At 41.4% G+C, this 20,072-nt stretch overlaps 1 protein-coding gene across 23 annotated transcripts in view; it reads right to left on the bottom strand.

Moving 5' to 3' along the window:
* EPB41L1 (erythrocyte membrane protein band 4.1 like 1) overlaps positions 1 to 20,072 on the bottom strand; it is a 229,148-nt gene that overhangs the window by 206,550 nt on the left and 2,526 nt on the right. The window lies entirely within an intron of this gene.

Genomic DNA, 20,072 nt, shown 5'->3' with positions numbered 1-20,072 from the left:
GAATCCCCTTTCTCTTTCTGATCAACTATTCCTCCCATGGATGGGAGTGGGTTACAATACACATCACTACGGCTCAGCTAAGAGGTTATCTGTCAGGTGACCCATTTCAACTCCTTAATCCTTCAGGAGCATCTTAGTTTCAACATGCCTCTTTTCTCCTGCCCAAGGGCAAAGAATATGGTAAAATTATCTCACAACATTCTCTTCATGAAGACTATAAGAACCCTGCATAATATTTTAATGTAATGACCTCCTATGGCACAATAAAACTCAGATATAGTGATGTTAAATAAGGATGAGGCAGCGACAGAAGGACCGGGTAAGGAGGTAATGGGGCAGTGGGAAGACGGCCAGCGGGCAGCAGAGGAGGCAGAGGGCAAGAACAGGTAGGTACCACCCCCAGTACAAATCAGAAAAATGAGCCATGAACCGGTTCATTTTTCTAGGTGTCCATGGTTTGTCCCTGTAGCTATGATTCTATTATTATTTTCCTTATTATTTTGGATTGTTTTCAATTCAGTAGCCTTCACCCATAAGAAAAAAATGATTTTTCTTATAAAACAGAGGTGGAATGCAAATATAATAGAACTGAGCAGGTATCACACATTAGAACTTGGTTTTACTTCTAAGTTACATCTGTCACATCAAAGATCAACTACCATCACTAGCACCTGCTTTCTGTTTTCCAAACCAGGTGACTTCCCTCTTGAAGAGAAATGGCCAACGGTCTAGCTAGGTACTTTTCAGAACTTGGTTTTGTCAGCACCTTCTTTTAGGCAGCCATTATGACTTCAATTATGTAAGTCTACGACAGCATTTCTGTTCATGCCCCAGCCTCCCCTATCATTCGACACTTTACAGCTGTTCCTATGATCCAGAAACATGAAAGCAAAAATCACAAAGGTATTTAGTAAACCCGATTATCATAAAAAAAAATTAAAAGAGAGAGAATATACATGATTTTCACTTAAAGCAAAGTACCGGGAATGTAATTTATTTTGTTTCTGTTGCCCTAGGGATAAATACATTTACCTGGGAATGAGCACTATACTGCTGCTAAATGGGACAATAAACGGTAAAGGGAAAAAAATAGTAAAAATAAGTACAAACATTTCAGACTGGCTTCTCCTTGCCTATAAATCTTTTTAAAATTAAGAGAAAAGGACGCTATAGTCAGCAATCTCAGCCCTGGCGTATTTATGCTGGGGAAGGGACCAAAACAAAAGGAACTGTAAACATCCAATAAATCCAAGTATGAAAGAGAGACAAAGGTCTCAGGATGTGTATATAAAAATGTAGATTTATTTTAAAACCTGCACAATGCCTTTCAGCTCAACCAGTTGGTGGCTTTCTTCAGGGGCAATTATTTGAATTGTGTAGTGAATATCTCTTTTGGTCTGTTTCACAGATCCACTGAACTACTAATGCCTGCCAACAGTATTGCAGCTCTGTGCTGCCATAAAGGTAGGTAGGTATTCAGGCGTGAGCTCCTAGAAATAACTTTAAAAAAATTGGGTTGGACTACTGAGACAAGCCAGTTATTCCTGTCTTACAGCTCTTGAGTCCACATGCTTCTCAGTAACAGGACAAAGTACAGAGCCCTCAGAAAGATCATAGTCTGAGAAGGCCTGGCCTAGTCTTAAGCTGATTGGAAAACACCCCGAAAAGAGTTTTCGCCAAAGAAAGAAGCTGCAGTAGGACACACTGGTTTCTCAGTGGAATTTCCCCACAAGACAGAGACAGGCCTGGAGCAAACCCTTGAGTTAAAGGAATCTGGAAAAATATCTGCTGCATATAAAGGTGAGGGGTGGACCAACCTTTGTCACAAAGGGAAAGAAGAGTCTTCATCATGATCTATGGATATTCATCATCATAATCTTAGAACTACAAAGCTGGAAGGGACCCCATGGATCATCGAGTCCAGCCGCTGTCAAGGAGGCACAATTCTCAACCTCTGGCTCCGTAGACAGACAGCTAAACCACAGAGCTATACGAGGACGTTATATGCAGATGTGAATTGCTGTCTGTAACTGCCTATTTGTAATTTGCTAGATGTAGAACAGTAGAAAATGACTTGACGTTCTTGAACAATTTGTCTACCTACACGTATAGAGGAGAACAAGCCATGGGGAAGATAAAGGGTCAATAAGAAATTTAAAAGGTGGTCAACCTGAAATATGATTGATGTTGGACCTATCACAATATAAACGCACTGTATTTAATTCCCACCACAACCACCAAGTAAGTTAGATGGGGAAAAGCTGCTAAAGATAAGTGAATGTGTTCTGCTGTACCCCGAGTACATTCTAAAAATCACAAGTTCTAGAAGATACTGTAATTTACTATTTGCAAAGTTCTTACCAAACAAGAACTGATCAAAATCCTTTCTTAATTGCTTGATCAAATTCAGTGTGGACAGCCATTCCCAGTGTGGAAAGACCATGTTGTATCTACTTGCCAAATAGCTATTAAAGAGGATTAGCCTGCCAGGAAACCTTAATTCAGCACCATAAACATGGTTGAATACACAGCAACACTTCCAGGAGCTAAGTGTCCAAACCCTTCTGCCTAAATGGGTCAATCTGGTGGTTTCATCTTCTATCATGTTCCCTTTTTTCTAGTCACATACTGCTGTTAAATTCATGGATAAAAAGTTTTCATTTTCTCAAGTTCTTATTTAAAAAAAATATTTTTAGCCACTCCAGTAACCACTACCATCAATATGATGCATTATGTCCACCAATTATAAGTATGAGCACTTGTGGTTTTAGACTACACCTCTCAGAACTACCTGGGGAAGCTGTAAATTGTCATCCAAAATGCACTAATATGCACACTTCTAGCACAGACTATATTCCATCATAAATCCTATAAATCTATACTGCATTTATCTCACATACATTTATATATGTTTCCTATGTAACATTATTACTATTTGTACAGGACAAACTACAGCTGTATCAATAAAGACAAAAAAGCTTATTACAGCTGCATGATAGTGCATCTATGTTATTGTGTAGCAGAGCAATTAAACATCCTACAAGCAGTTGTAGAAGAAGCAGCTGTGGTAGTCTGTGCTACAATATCAGGCAAAAACAAAAGAAAAAAATGAAAAACAAAGAAGACAAAAACATTGTGGCATCTTAAAAAGTAACTACTGCCCTATGTGAGATTTTTGGACAACTCCACTTCCTCAACATTTTTACTGTATCTTCTTTATTTTTGTTTGTTTGTGTTTTTGCCTGACATTCTACAAGGAAATTCTAGAAATGGGGGCAACCAAAACAAAAAATTGTAACCTTGAAACTACTATTCATAAAGTGACACCAAGCAAGGGGAAATCCCAGAAGCTGACTGTCACAGCCCAGATCGTGCACGGTTATCTTCAACAGCAGGGGCAAAGGGCACCAGGACCCAGCCAACAGCACCGTGTGCGCCAAGCCCAAATTCACACACAAACCAACTAGTCAGAATGGGAAAACAAGAGTGGACATTGGAGCAGCAGGACTGGAACCAGGCCACAGTAGTGGAAGCACTGAGCTGGAGCAGGAAGCAGAAATGCAGGATCAGGAATACAGGAGTTCAGAGCAGGAACAGGAGTAGGAGCATTGGGGATCAGGAGCACTGCTAAAGACCTATGTTGATGAGGCAGCTTTTGGGAGGATGAGTCATTCCTTAAGTAGGCCTTCCCTCAGGACTCCCAAGTGGACCCCATGAGAGCCCAGGCAGCTGCTGCCCTAGCAAGACTTTGTCCTGCAAACACTGGCTCTTCCTGGGACCAAGCTGGCCTCAATTCTGCAGGTGAAGCACTACCACCACCCAAATCCTGACACTGATTCCTTTTTTTCCATCAGTTAACCACTTCTCACCCAAACACAAAGCAAGTGTCAGGGCCTGCTTTTCAACAATGGTAGCAAAAACAAGAGCGTATCCTGTAGACCAGTGGTCCTCAACCTTGGGCCTCCAGATGTTCTTGGACTTCAACTCCCAGAAATCCTGGCCAGCAGAGGTGGTGGTGAAGGCTTCTGGGAGTTGTAGTCTAAGAACATCTGGAGGCCCAAGGTTGGGGACCACTGCTGTAGACCAGTGGTTCTTAACCTTGGGTTAACTCAGGTGTTTTTGAACTGCAACTCCCAGAAACCCCAGCCAGCATGGCTGGTGGTGAAGGCTTCTGGGAGTTGCAGTCCAAAAACACCTGAGTAACCCAAGGTTAAGAACCACTGCTGTAGACCATCTTGACTGCTGCCAATGGTGTTGTCAACATTCAGGCTGCCCTTTGCTATGTAAAGCTTTGAATCTTTTTCCTGCTAGCAACACAGAGATTATATTGAGGACCAATATCAGGCCATTTCCTGGAATTTAAATCATGGGTACAGAAGCATATTATCCCACATTCATAAACTGGAGATTTTTTGAAGAATTGAATTTTTCCATAAATAATATGTTTTGGAGAAAATATAGACCATTACACATTACTCCCCTTCCCCCTCAATCTCCATATAAGTTTCATGTTATGTGAAAATAGCCTTGAAGGAAAAACAAAACCAGAAATCTCTCTGAAAACAGCTCCAAGGAGAAACTAGGTCTCCATCTTCCTCATGCTATATTTTATCAACACACCAACAGCCACAAACCAACAGTGTTAAGAGCTCATGGGAGTTTGTGAAGGAGATTAAAGTCTCTTCCTATCACCCCTCCTCATCTCATTACAGTGGGAGAATGAGTGACTCTTTCATCATATGTAACTGCAATTAATGCTATACCAGATTATCTTCTAATGCTTCTGTCTTTAGTACACATCTCCTTTCAGCCACTATTCCCTTGAAAAGAGACTTCTTGTCTCTCTGAGACACAGGCTGCCCAGTAATACAAGTTAATTGATTCACTTGAGCCCTATTTCCCAATGAAGAAAAGTGATAAACAGACTATAGAAATACAGAGAATCCCAAGGATTTTCAGAAATAGATTGTTTGCTTGTTTTTTCCCCCCTCCATTTCTGCTCTGCAGTTTTTGCCTTCATTGCAGCCTCACACCACCAAAGTTTTTAAGTATAACATAAGGTTGAAGAACATGGAGAAGACAAAAAAGAACACAAGGCTTGCCTGAAGAGGCAAAACCATTAATGATAAATATGGGGCCAAAAATTAAGGTGCACTCCCAGCATTTGTCAAACTGTACATCACAAATCGGAGATCGCTTAAAGAAGGAATTCCTTAAGTGCTTAAAAAGACATTTTATCACTGTAGCATGAGCTTCTTTTTAAAACAAACTGGTTTGTTTTATTTTGTGAGGTAAACGCAGGCTTCCTTTGCAAGTATGACTGCTCAGACACAAAGGTCTGCCAGTATGCTAAAGAGATATTTGCTTCTAACTGTCTGCAAAATCACAACTGGCCATTTTGAACGCCTGAGCACTAAGGAGTCCAAAGTAGGATTCACTGTAATTTCTTTTTCCCCCTGAAAGAGGCTTATGAGTCTTTTGACCTACAAGCCTGAATACTGCTCACATAGTAGGTATCGCAGACAACATTGGACTTGACACCCCACCCCCTGGGGTCTGCTGCTTGGAGGGCGCCAGGACTAAGCCACTTACTTATGGCTTGCTCAGCAGCTGGGTGGGATTCTCAAAAAAATCACCATAATTACAATCCAAGGATCTCATCTCCTACTTAAGCCAGAGAAGCAACATGGTTTAAAAATAAGGAATGGATGCTTGCCACCCACAGTCTATCCAAGCGCCACCCAAGCTCATCACCAATGCTGAATGGGTAAATACTGCCATGAATATGAAAGACAAAGCATACAGCAGTAGTATTGTGTTGTGAGGTATGCATGGTACCCCATTCTCCAGGCCATTGAAAGGTCTCATTTTGCTTTAGAGCATTTAGAAGTAGAGATCAGAATATTCATATTCATATATGAATATGAGTATCCCTGCACAGATGGAGATAATGAGGGTCCAGCCCCCCGAGGCTTTACGGTCCACTCACCGATGTGCTAATGCCGCGGGGTCTGTGCTTCGTCCTATCACTCTGGAGAGCGCGATCGCCAAGCCACTCTTTGACCTAGCAGAGAGGCTTGCCATCCCGCCTCATGCCAGGAGTGGCTCGGCAATCATGATCTCTGGAGTGATAGGACAAAAGCGCGGACCCAGCAACATTAACGCATTGGTGAGTGGACCGTCCGACCCCATGGGGCCAGACCCTCATTATCTCCACCTGTGAGGGGGTCTTCATATACGAATATGAATACCTCCATCTCTATTCAAAAGAAATGGAAGTGTGTGGAAATAGATAATACTGTCTTTGCATCAGATTTCTGAGTTGGTCCAGCAGTAAAAACACAATTATAAAAGTTCACCTCCAATGTTTTTTATGGTATACTGTGGACAGGAAAACTATTCTTCCTCAATGTATCAGAAGGAATCAACAGGCAGGGGGTGGGGGCACAGCTAATGCTTATTCCTGATATATATTGGTACTATCCTGGGAACTCAATGTAATTTTAAAGGCTACTCATTTAGAATCTTGTTCAACATGCACATGGCATAAATCTTGTGTCATAGACTTACACTAGATTACTCTGCTACACAAGCAATCCCACAACATGTGAGCCTACAAGCACCACTTCATAACCTTGTTGCAGAACACTAGGCAATGCATTTATGTAGGCTTAAAGTATGCTTTGTGGGGAAATGGATGACTGCAGTCTTATTAAACACTGGCAGCTCAGAAATGTCTCCTGATGGCCTGAAGTAGCCATTTAATGAAGACAACAACAGAACCTGCTAATCACTATATTTATAAATTTGCAATTTTAATCCAATTCAACACTACTGCAACTAGACCTAATATTCATCAAGACCTGATATTTACCATATTTTTCCATGTATAAAACACTTTTTCTTTAAATAATTTGAGAAAAAAATGAGGGTTATTTTATACACAGAAGGCAGCTCTTTAACACTGCCTTTCGGGAAGGCACGGGGCCTAGCAAAAAGGAAGGAGAGGCATTGCTCCCTTCCTTTTTGCTAAGCTCCATGCCTTCTCAAAAGGCAAGGAAAAGTGGCAGTCACTCTGACAGCCACTTGCCTTGCCTTTTGCCAAGGCATGGGGCTTAGCAAAAAAAAAAAAAAAAAAAAAAAAAAAAAAGAGCCCTTTGATCCCTGCTTTTTCTAATTTGGGGTTAGAAAAGGGGGGAAGGTCATCCTATACTTTGGGTCATCTTATAAACGGAAAAAAACACTACATCACTATGAATGACACGATTAAGATCTCAGAAAGGGAAGAAGGAGGGGGTTACACCTCTAGTGCCCTGTCTGTTCTCAAGGTCTGATTCATACATTACCACCTGGCATTAAAAAAGTCATCACAATTTTTTTGACTAAGTTCAAATTGCATATATAAATATTTAAGCATTTCTAACCTATCTTATACTAACAGATGCCCTGACATGTTAATTGTAAGAATTTCAAATAATCCAAATATTTTAAACCATTCAAAACATTTTAAAGCCACTTCATAATAGTACAACAACTCAAATAAAGGAAAATCCAGCAAACTGAAAGACTAGAAGTTAAACCATGATCTCTTTAGATGTTAATTTCCTGAACTAAAGATAAAATTGATGTCAGTTGGGCCACAAAGGGGAAATCATTCTACAAGTAGGGGCCTTCTTAGCAGCAGATTTTGATAAAATTAGCTTTCTTCAAGGGAAGCAAGCCAAAGAAGATCCAAAAGGACAGTTGAAGGGACTCTTGTACAAGAGCAGTTTTTACAGTTTAAGATATTCCAAAGGAAAAGGGCAAGTTTATCTCTTCGTTATTTTTTTGTTTTGCTTTGTTTTTTGTGGCAACTGTTATGAAGTCGCTGTACAGAATAAAGAAGACCCTCACTGAGAGACACTCAAAATTTCAGGATAGCTGTATGGGCTAAAGGCTTGTGATAACTTAAAACAGTTGAAAACTGCTTCATTTTGTGCTTAGTTGGCACCAAATACAGTAAAGAGAAGCACAGAAAGACTAGGAAGGACAGTAGATGTGGAATGTATTGTAACAGAGCAAGGTGGACCTGTGAATCCAGAATTCTGCAAGCAAAGACCCCAAAACAAAATCACTGTGTGTTCCACAGAATACACACAAACACACACACCACAAAAAATAAGCGTAATTACTATTGTACTTAGGAAAGAGAACAAGCAAAAAGCACTGGATCAGTGTTTTAGTCCTGTAGTACATCACTTTGATAAGAGCTCCCCCAAATTTGGATGGGGAGCTCAGGAAAGCTAGTCAACTATAATCAGTAGCTAGAGCTGCCAATCTCAAAACATCCCCTCCTCTCCAACCTTATGTCTTCTTTTACAGAGGGCATGAGCAACAGTGTATCAATATCTGATGAGGCAATGTCTCTGCCTTTGTATTGGTTCAAACAGAAATTGCTAATGAATCTTTAGATTTGGATTCAGATTGCTTCAGAGGAGCTCCGTTGCTGTCTCAATGCTTCCTAAATCTGTCCATCAGCCCAATTTGTATGGGATTCATCCAAAAACAAAGCGCATCCACCCACCCACAAAAACATAACAATAGTAAATGCATACATACACATATCTACACAGATATGTACATGTACCTTGACTCAACAATCTCTGACACTCTTTCTCTAGATGTCGAGCTGGATAAATAAATTGCCAAAGCAACTACCATGTTCTCTAAACTCACAAAGAGAGTATGGCTTAATAAGAAGCTGACGGCATATACCAGGTCTATAGACCCTGTGTCCCGAGTACACTCCTGTACTGCAGTGAGTCCTAGACCCTTTGTGCACGGTAGGAGAGGAAGCTGAACACGTTGTCTCCAATGCATTTTTGGCATCACCTGGCAGGACAACGTTCCAAATAGAGTAGTCCTAGAACGAGCTAGAAATTTTAGCATATATACATTACTGAAACAGCAATGTCTACATTGGCTCAGGCATGTCATGAGAATGGCTTATGGTCGCATTCCAAAAGATCTCCTGTATGGAGAATTAGTGCAGGGAAAGCACCCCAGAGGGAGACCGCAGCTGACAGATGGGAAAGTCTGACATCTGAGCATTCAGCCTAGAAGCTGGCAGTGCAGCATGGCCTCTCCCAATTTGAAGAGATACTTGTTCAGCAGGCTGAGGCAAAGAGGCAGTCCCCAAACCAGCTGGACAGGGGACAGATTATATTTGTCTTCAGTGTGGAAGGGACTGTCACTCTCAAATTGGCCTTCTCAGCCACAGTAGAGGCTGTTCCAAGACCTCTATTCAGAGTACGTTACCATAGTCTCTCGAGACTGAAGGATGCCTACACACATATCTATGTGTACAATATCCACATTTTAAGTATTAGATTGTTATTTAAATGGTTCATTAGGTCACTGCAGTAATATTGCCATTTCTTTTCCTTTTATGCTTCCTGCCCTGTGACCTGATAAAACATGGGATGAAAATACTTTACAATTTTTTCAACATAAACACAAATTTCTCAAGAAGGTATCTGCAGATCTGACACCACTTGATCATCTCCTGATTGACCAGATGAAAAACCAAAGTATTTTTCTGTAGTTCCATAAAGTCTGTCCTAGGTAGCTCTTGAACATAGTGGGGGAAAAATCTCCTCTCACAGGAAAAGCAATGCTAAACTAATTTCCTGACCAAAATGTCGATGTACTTTATGGAAAAAAATGAGATCATTTCCAATATTGCAAGACATGATCTAGTTAATATGTAGGCCAGAGTCAATAGTCCCAACTCATACATTACTGTGTTCAGAGCATAGCAGGTGAGCATATATCAAAATTCACACTGCAGACACTGACTGTCCATCTTCATTCAGGCTGCTGTCATTTAAATGGTCTGTTTCCATTCAAAATCAATCCAGATTAGGGTGGATATAATTTTTTTTTTAAAAAAAAAATTCCTGGATGATTTAAATATTACACAATCTATTTTAAATAATTTAAATTATGGTTTAAATTATGTTTTAAATCAATTTGATTTTAAAAGATCATTGATTTTTATCTACTTTTAAGCAACAGGCCCCCTGTTGAATATTGTGTATTCCAGACATACAGAAGCAGTCTATTTTCTAGATAACCTGGTTCCAAACCATGTCAAGCTTTGCAGATCAAAACTAGGACCTTGGATAGAGTTTGGAAGCAAGACTGGAAAATCAGTGCCATTGGTTTAAGACCAGTGATATAGCCAACCATCTGGGCCCTAACTGCATGAAACCACCCACCCTTACAGGATATCTATGGTAGGGGGGCGCCTGCTTCCCCCCCTCCCCAGGTATTGAAGAACTACTAATACCACCATCCTTCATGACTGACTGGACTGGCAGAGACTGATGAAAGGTGCAGTCCAGCAAGATCTGAAGGATGGCTGGTTCCCACTGCGACTACAAGGGTACCACAATACGTGTGGAAATGTCTCCCACACAGAAAGGCACAGTTCTACACACTAACCCCAGTGACAGCTGACACTGATAATAGCTTATCTTATTAACGTGTTTACCAAACAAGTATGCTCATATGGGAAAGGAAGTTCCTAGAACGTTAAAGACTTCACAGATATCACTCTAAACTGGGTTCAGAGGCTAACAAATGGTCAGTGGAGCTGCAGAATAAACATTTATGATAACCAGATCACGAATCAAAAAAAGCCTCTAACATATTTGTTTCAGTCAGCTAGGCATATCACGCTTATCACTGCTAGCAACCAGAAAACAATGAAACAAGGGTGGGTGAAGGGTGGCCTTCCCAATGTTTCCTGGACTGCAAGTCCCAACATTCTTCACTACAGATATTGCTAGCTCGAGCTCATGGGAGTTGCAGTCCATCCCTTACACATTCATTAATTAAGAAGGCTCCCTTCCACAATGTTACCATGACCAGGAGGAGCAAAGCAGAGGAAACATAGTGAGAAATCTGAAACAATGCGGTGTACAAGCAAAGGTGAGGAAGCTTCAGAATTCTGGGGGCCATTTCCCAGCCCTTTTTCCTCCAGGGGCCATGCCAGCCCCTCAAACTGACACCAAAATGACTACCAAAAAAAGCACTTATTTAGAAAGAAATATCACATTAGTTTTAAAGGGGCGGGGGAGCTCTCTGTGATGACACGATGACAACTTTGATGAGCCATATTTATTTATTTATTTATTTATTTATTTATTTATTTATTTATTTATTTATTTATTTATTTATCCATTCGACTTGTATGCCGCCCGCACTCTGGAAGAGTCTCATTTCACTCCTAATGTAACATTTATGCAAAGGGGGGGGACATAATCTGGACCCGTTTCTGACATTACAATATGGCAGAACCCTCATTTTTAAAGAGTTTTCAAGGATTCACACTTCTTTTTTATTTTATTGTTTTCCACAACCAGAAGTGAGCAAAAGAAAAAGCCCCAAAACCCAGACTATCCAGCAGCTCACCACATTACCCTGTATTGACAGAAACTCTTGCCGGCAGAAAAGCTACTGGATCAATAGTGTATCTAATTAGAACACTTTAATTGCTTTCATTGTTCATTCAGATCCGTCATCCCCCAAACTTTTGCATCAGACCAACAGTGCCCTTTCAGCATCCTCAGCTTTGCCTCCTCACATTGGCATCAACATTATAACTCCCAGGTTCCACCCCTCTGCTGGAAGAAAAGGGATCTTGGCAGCTTGTTGTCCCCTCTGCTGTCAAAGCTCTCATCTTTCCAACTTCAGTTTCCTCCCTTGCAAACAGCAGCTCTTGAGGGGCTCACACCTAGCTGCCTCTGTCTGAGCCAATCATGTTTTCCACTGGCACTAATGGCAACAAACAAGATTAGGCTATTACAAAGAGAGGTGTCATTAAAATGCACAATAGGGTTCCTTCTTGGCCTCTCTCCTTCACACACACACACACACGCACCCAACAATAATGAAAGGCCTCTTGAAATAGCTCTCTGTCTGCCAAGACGCAGTTCCCCCTTCAGGATCCTGCACGAGGGAAGAAATCAAAGCTAAAAATATCTACTGGAAGGTGTCATGTCAGAGGCTGGGGCAGAGAGTCATAAATTCATTATGAGCCCCTAACGAAGCTTCAAAACAGTCTTTGATCTCTTTCCCATTTATTCAAATTTTAACAGGGAGAACAGTGAGGGAAGGGGGGAAGACAGGAAGAAAACAGTATTTCCTTTGCACAGTACGAGGCTGCCCCACCCTGTATATTCCCATTCTGATTTTCATCTGATCCACAGCAGTTACTACAGAAGAATACACACTGGAGTCCCCCACTTCATACAGCAAAGAGAAGGAAGAAGACAGCATAATAAGCAACCAAGAGATAAGGCTAAATGGCAAGCGTCCATTAGATATTGCCAAGCTGTTGGAGAGGTTGTAATTTTTAACTTGCATCTTATTTTTCAAATCAAAGTTGAGAGGAGAGGTAGCATCAGTGACTTTCTAAATAAGTCATCTAGAGCAGGGGTCTCAAACATGCGGCCCGGGGGCCATTTGAGGCCCGCCGGATGATAGTTTGTGGCCCCTGCCTTGCTTGCCCCCCCCAAAGCGCCCATGCATCCTCTGCTGTCAAGAGTCAAAAAAAGCCTTGCCTCGCTCGCCAGCTCACTCCCAAGACAACACCTCTGGCACCCAAGGCGAATTCTGTGAGGGTTTTTTTAATTTTTATGTCGTGCCCTCCTCTCCCCTCCGGCTAGGCGGTCGCCGACGCTCCCTCCCTTCTCCGCTTCTTCGACCTGCTGCTGGTGGTGGTGGTGGTAATGAAGAAGGAGCTGGAGGGGGTCATGGCCGGCGATGAGGGCTCGTGCGCCCCTCCCCACTCCCCAGCCAGGGCTAAGGAAACTCCTGGGTGGCTTACTCAGGCTCTTGCTCCGCTTGGTGGAAAATCTGATGCAGCCTAGCCTCACCCAGACTCTGTCTCTAGCGGCCCCCAGGTAAATTGAGTTTGAGACCCCTGAGAGGTACAATAACACCATACACTTACTACAGGTCTTCTCACACACAACAGTGGCATTCGAATGCTTATTACGGTGTTTTAGTTACACATGTGTGTTCTGACTATTGTGTAACAAACAAAGAACTATATGTGGAAAGCTTTGGTGGCTAAATTGTGAACTTGTTAGAAACTAAACGGAAGCATAGGGAAATAAAGTGAACCATGTCTTTGTGCTTACCAATCCAGGTAATGTCTTTCATCTTTCATCAGAGGCCTGAGTATCGGCACACACTGTGGACCCTGGATTTGGAGGCAATGTTGCTACATCAGGAAGATATCTGCATCTCCAAAAAGGAAGAGGGCTATACTAAAGCATAACAGATATAGAACCACCCTGCCAAACCTTTTCTACAAACAAATACACCACATTAGGTACATATTTCATATTTAAATTCCTCTTCATCCCTCACCCACCAAAAAACAAACCAAAAAAAATCCTCACAGCACAATAGAAATACAAAATAATGATAATAGTCTGCAGGTACAAAGTTTTTCTATTTTACAAAAATAAGTGAAAACATAAAAGCCAGTGCAAACATATCCAGTGCAGTGTAGAAGACAGAGTGACAGACTAGGACTATGGAGGCCTGGATTCAAATCCGTGCTCAGCCATGGAAAACTGGGAGGTGTGGCATTGGTCAAACCACTCCTTATGTATCATACTTGCTTTGAAGGACCTCTTTGGGTTGCTTTAAGTCGTTTCTGACTTGACAACACGTAAAAAGTGAAAAGCAAAACCATGCATCTATGAGACGCTCAAAGAAAGTAAATGAGATCCCTCACCTTCTAACTCTAAGAATTCTAGCACATCATAACGTGTTTTCTAAAGGCAGGAATCAGAAATCAAGTCTCAAACTGACCTTTTGCAGTTTGCAAGAAAACAGCAAACAAAATCTTTCTCTTGCCAATGAATTAGACAGGCATCGCCAACAAATGTCAATTTTATGAGAAGAAACCAAGTTGAATAAAATTAGGGAAAACCCCTGGAATACCAACTGCCAGAGGTCAGTGAAAGAAATGGGGAGACATTGTGTTCTTTTAATCCCAGAAAAAAAAAGGGGGGGGAGACACATTGCTTTCCCTCTCTCCAAACCAAGTGTGATTCAGCCACTGTTTTGTACAACACAGAGTACAAGAATCAGCCTACAGCAGCTCACACTGTCAGCCCATAACTTCTTCAAGATAGATGTGCTCCCACTGCGCCATTAATGCTTGCAAATGTTTCCTCCCTATTTATAGAAGGCATCTGATTTAATGCCTCTTTTACTCTCAAAACTTGCTGTTAAAAGCTACAAGTGCAAGACCACAATGGGAGGCAGCCCAGAAGGATTATTTCACTGCCAGCTATGGCTCTGGTTAGAAAAGGGGCACCAAGGAGGCATGTATGCTTGGCACTAAGGTCAGGGGCAGGAAGAGAATAGGTAATGCTTGTTGCAGCAGCTCGCATACCTCATTCCCCTTAGAGCTAGAAAGGGCTCCTCGACAGAAAGTTTATTTTGTGTACATGCCTATATCCACTACTGAAGTGAATGTTACTACCGTGTTTCCCCGAAAATAAGACAGGGTCTTATATTAATTTTTGCTCCAAAAAAACATTAGGGCTTATTTTCAGGGGATGTTTTATTTTAAAGTCATGTCATCTTCTTCTGGTTGCTGCACAATGGTGGAGGGCGGGGTTTCACTTAACTGGGGCTTATTTTTGGGATAGGGCTTATATTACGAGCATCCTGAAAAATCATACTATGGCTTATTTTCAGGTTAGGTCTTATTTTCAGGGAAACAGGGTATGATGAGTAAGACAGAGAAAGAGAAAGGTCCCTGGGGTAGCACACAATGCATTTCATTTGTACAAAGAATAGATAACCTTCCTCAGAGAGACGTGATGTCAGGGAAATGCAGTGTGTCATGATCAGCGATGCTGGGCTAAGAATGGCAGGTTAGGTCTTCTCAGCTTCAACATCCTTCAGGGTATTTATGGGTACCACTAGGTTGAAGGCTACATCTGCACCTTAACAACACTCTCATACATAATGGTTCAAGTTATCGCGAATCAAGCAATCTCTCACCAGCATTGTTTCAGTTCTGGCTGTCTAAAGAACAAAATTCTCCCATGCAAACTCTCCCAGGTTTTGCTATGTCCAGGGAAGACTCTTATCTCAGTATTTTCATGGCCACATTTGATATGGAAACAAGAGAGGGTCTCCTTGGTGGCTACTCCACTAAGTGATGACTTCCAGATTAAAGGGCTCCCCTCCAAGGAATGCTAGACTGCCCCCCACCCCACTTCCCAGTAGTCATCCTACCATCAGAAAACACATTTTTACTCCTGCAGGCTTTCTGCAATTGAATGACAATTGAGAAAGGACATTTAACAGACATGCATTCTGTGTGCATGGGTATGCATGTTTTTAAAAACTGATGCATTTTCAAATTGCTTTTCAATTCAACTGAGTTTTTACATTCCAGCTTACTGAGTGGCATTTTACCATATTAAATTTTTGTATGTGTTTGTCCATCCTTGTTCTAATTTGCTACTTTCATCAAGTAGTCCAGATTCTGGGGAAGAGGCAAGATATAAATCAAATATTATGAAAATAAAACCATCTTGGGTCCCATTCTTTCATCATGCCAGGGTGTGACAGAATGCTGGCCTTTACAGAGACATGTAAATACGATGTGCTGTACAAATAAGACAATATGAAATGGGAACTGCCGTTCAAACACAAGGATGCGGCACATTAGCTATGCGTGATCCCTGAGACTATTTCTGTGGCCTCCTAAAGTCTCTGCAGAGCCCTCAATTTTTGAAGCAAATTTGTCTTTCCACTCCTAGAGGTCTCCAGAAGTTGCTCCCCCAAACACAAGGATTAAAACTAAACGTGTGTGTCAAAACTCTTCTTGTTTGGATTGTTTTATGGTCTTCAGACATTTTCTGGGATGGCTATAGCCACGGTCAAGTGCCGGGGGCAAAAATATGGTCACCATGATGTCATCTTTGTTGGAAAAGATCACCTGCCTTTACAGCTCAGCATCACCGGCAAGGGCTCCCTCTTCATTCTTAGCCCAGCATTCTACAATGCCATTAGCAGAGCATATTTCTAAGAACTGACATTTGACATCAAAACCAAACTCTCTCCAGAGCAGCAATGGCAGGCAACAGAGTGACTTCAAGGTGTCTACTTAAAGAAACACAGACTCAACAACACACTTTTGATACTCAGGTTTTCCTTCAGGTTCAGATTACAGTGGTGTCGATTTACGACCAATTCGAGCAACGGCCAGCTCCGGCCGCAAAATTTTGCTTTGACTTGCGACCAGAGCTTTGAGTTACAAGCAGAAAAAGGGTGGAGGAAAAAGGCAGGGAATTTAAATTGCTAACTGTTGGTCAGTGAAGAGGCTGCTTCTTTGTAGCTCTTTCGCCCCAATGGTTACAGTGTGTGCATTTGTAGAGAGGCTTCGGACTGCCTGGTACTGCTTTCTGCTTTTGAGTGAGTACATACAGGGTTTTGCAGGGTGGATTTGGGCTGGGGGAGTTATGTTTCTGTGTTTTTACTTTTTTTGTTTTTGGTGATTTTTTTTTCAGCCCCAGCACGTTCCAATGGGGCTTGCAGTGTTGTTTTGTTTTTTGGTGTGTGTTTTTTTCCCAGCCCCAGCATTTTCCGATGGGGCTTGCAGTGGGTTTTGTGTGTGTGTGTTGGGTGATTTGTTTTTCCAGCCAGAACGGATTAATAGGGTTTCAATACATTCCTACAGAAAATGGTGCTTCCAGTTACGACCAATTTGAGTTACGACCATCTTCTGGATTAAATTCGTAAATTGAGGCACCACTGTACTGAGTTTTAACTTGATTTAAGACAGAAAGAGCCCACAGCAGGGAAAAGGTACCAATACTGGTGAGACATAAGGCACTTGCTAGGAAGTTTCAGAGAAGCAAAGGTGGAAAGACAGAAGAAAAAGCCATACATTCAGTCTGCACAGTAGCGTCAACAACACATGGGGCTCCCCATCATGTGCCCATTTCAAAGTTGACACATGGTCATTACAAGGTCTTGTTCCTTTTCATTTCCCTGTCTCTGTGAAAGCTTTTTATGACTTTTAAACGAAGTTAATAGCAAGAAAAAGGGAAGAGACAGAAGTAAACATAAAGCCAGCTAGTCTCTCAAAAACCATCAGACCACACCGCAAACATCCTTGAGAGATCAATCCATTTGTAATTTAATAATCAGTTACAAGATTACAAATGTAGCATATGATAAATAAATGCCAGGAAACATCAACGTCCTGGCAATCGTTTGCCTCCTTGAATGTAAAAGACTGTAACAAGCACTTGCAAATGTTTTCATCCTCAACAAAAATGATGTCCCAACACATCAAAGCATCTCATTGAGTCAAAAAACTAGCAACCGCTGTGGGATTCTTCATGTCTGCACAGAAGTGAGAGGAGTGGGCTATTTTTCAGCAGCAGCAACATTAGCAAGCAAGTGAGCAAGCAAAAAACCCTTGTATTTTGTGCAAACCTCCCACATTCTGTGCAAAAAAAAATGTGCATAGTCATGTGATCATGGGAACTGTGCAACATTTAAGGGCCAAAGGTGGCGAACCACTGCTGTAGCTTCCATGTGGGGTGATTTATCTAATCAGTAGGATTCACAAACGTTAGTTGCTTCACTGGGCCTGCCCACTTCATGGCTACCATGGCTTGGAAAAGACCATCCCATCCAAGAGCACAACCACCACAGGTCATCACGTAGGAGCCATCATTGGCTGGGCTCCTACAAGCAGTTCAGCCACTGGGGTCCCATAATCATGTCCTATTTTACAATACGGAAAGTTGAAAAACCCATTTGCCAGAATTTGTTCTCCAGGTGTTCTGACAACATGATGCATAACAAAAACAAGAGTACAGTGGTGCCTTTAAAGAATACAGTAGTGCCTCACTTTACGATCGCGCCATTTAACGACGAAACCACATTACGACGAACTTTTTGTGATCGCTTTACGATGTTTCCTATGGGGGAATTTCACTTTGCGATGATCGGTTCCCTGCTTCGGGAACCGATTCTTCGCAAAACGATGATTTTCGGACAGCTGATCGGCGTTTTCAAAATGGCCACCGCTGTTTTCTCGGATGGATTCTTCGCTGCACAGGCAGAGAAAATGGCCGCCCTATGAAGGATCTTCGCTGGACAGTGAGTTTCCAGCTCATCGGAACACATTAAATGGGTTTTAATGCATTTCTATGGGCTTTTTAATTTCGCTTTACGACGTTTTTGTTCTACAGCGATTTCGCTGGAATGAATTAACGTCATAATGCGAGGCACCACTGTACTGTAATTTATTTCTATCCGAGCTTGTGTGGGTTTACAATCAACTTCTTCAGATATTTCTTTACTCAGAGAAAGGAAACCTACAATCTACAAAAGCAATAAATCTGATATGTTAAAGGTGCCCCGGCACTTCTGTTTTTGCTTTGCCTTGTTTGACTTCTGCTGAAAAAGACTAACACGGCGACCACTTTAAAAACCGGTCTTATGTACAGTATCTGCAGATACTGAAATATTTTGCACCGTTCTGCTACAAAAATCAAAAGTAACAGATCCACAGCAAAACGTGGAAGACAGGTGGACAGAAAATCTTTTCTTGATGGCACCACTCAGTACTGCAAATAAACAAGTAGTGGGCTCCTTTTGTTTTAACTTTGAAACCAATGAACTATCAACTTCGAAACAAAAGGACCATGATAAGATAACATAAAATAAAGGTATGATAGGATTCTAATATCTAATATTCAACTCTTCCATGTCACTTTATATGTACTATAAGGCTGTATGCATCAGACTTCCACCTGCAGAGCAAGAAAAATATTATATGACCAGATTTGAAATTCTAACCTTCAGTAATATCACAGTGAAAACCACATACCTAGAATTAATGACCACAGAAATGGTTTAAATTCTAATTCTCGGAACCCTCATATTTCATAAAAGTCATGTGCAGGCATCTTTCAGTCTCAAGAGACTATGGTAACGTGCTTTGTATGGAGGACTTGGAACAGCATCTAATGCGGCTGAGAAGGCCAATTCGAGAGTGACAATCCCTTCCACACTGAAGACAAATATAATCTGTCCCCTGCCCAACTTCCTGATTTTTGCTGGTTTTGGAACTGTCTCTTTGCCTCAGCCTGTTGAACAAGTGTCTTTTCATAAAAGTCATGTCTCTGAAAATCAGCAGGCCTACACTATGATTTACCGAAGGTGGAGGAGAACACCACAATACCAGTTGTGGATTCAACACTCCTTAACTAAACCACATCCACAGCATGTCTGGATCACAAGACACTACATTTGCAGGTATTCTTCACTCTGAATTACTGAGCATTACAACCAATGCTGATCTGTAGCTTAAATTTATTCTCAGGCATCCCTCAGCATCAGAAGCCACACCGGTGCAAGAGAGCTCATTGGGGAACCTCTTGCAGCTCATTTACAAAACAAATATTTACAAAGATGTAATTCTATTGTTTGTTAACATGCATATATAGCAGATCCAATTTGGGTTCCCAGGATTTTCAGTCCTGAGCTGCTTGAGGAAATATAAATGGCTCCTCTGGAGGTCTATGGCAGAAATGTTCAATGAGGTTAGAGATACAAGATGGAGCCCCTGGTGTTTCAAATGACAAAATGCAACAGGAAAGAAAAGGAAGAGAATGCCTATACACATGGATTTCCATTTTCCCAAGGAACTTGCCAAAGATCTTTCTCCCAGACAAGTTCTCACAATACAGGTCTCACAGCTGTATAGGTCTATTTGCACATCACATATTTATCCAAAGAATAAAAGCATTTAAAAATCAAGCTTACATAGTAGGCTACAATTCAGCAAATACGGTGTTAATTTTTTTAACCTTTAAAGTGCCAATCAATCAATCAATCAATCAATCAATCAATCAATCAATCAATCAATCAATCAATCAATCAATCAATCAATCAATCAATAAAATAGAAGTTTTGTTAGATATGTTAAATTACATTGCCAGTTACATAACGGTTTATATATCTCA

This window comes from Pogona vitticeps, chromosome 4, assembly GCF_051106095.1.
Source record: "Pogona vitticeps strain Pit_001003342236 chromosome 4, PviZW2.1, whole genome shotgun sequence".
Lineage (NCBI taxonomy): Eukaryota > Metazoa > Chordata > Lepidosauria > Squamata > Agamidae > Pogona > Pogona vitticeps.
The sequence above is the reverse complement of the archived record's forward strand: the minus strand, read 5'-3'. Positions and strand labels throughout refer to the sequence as shown.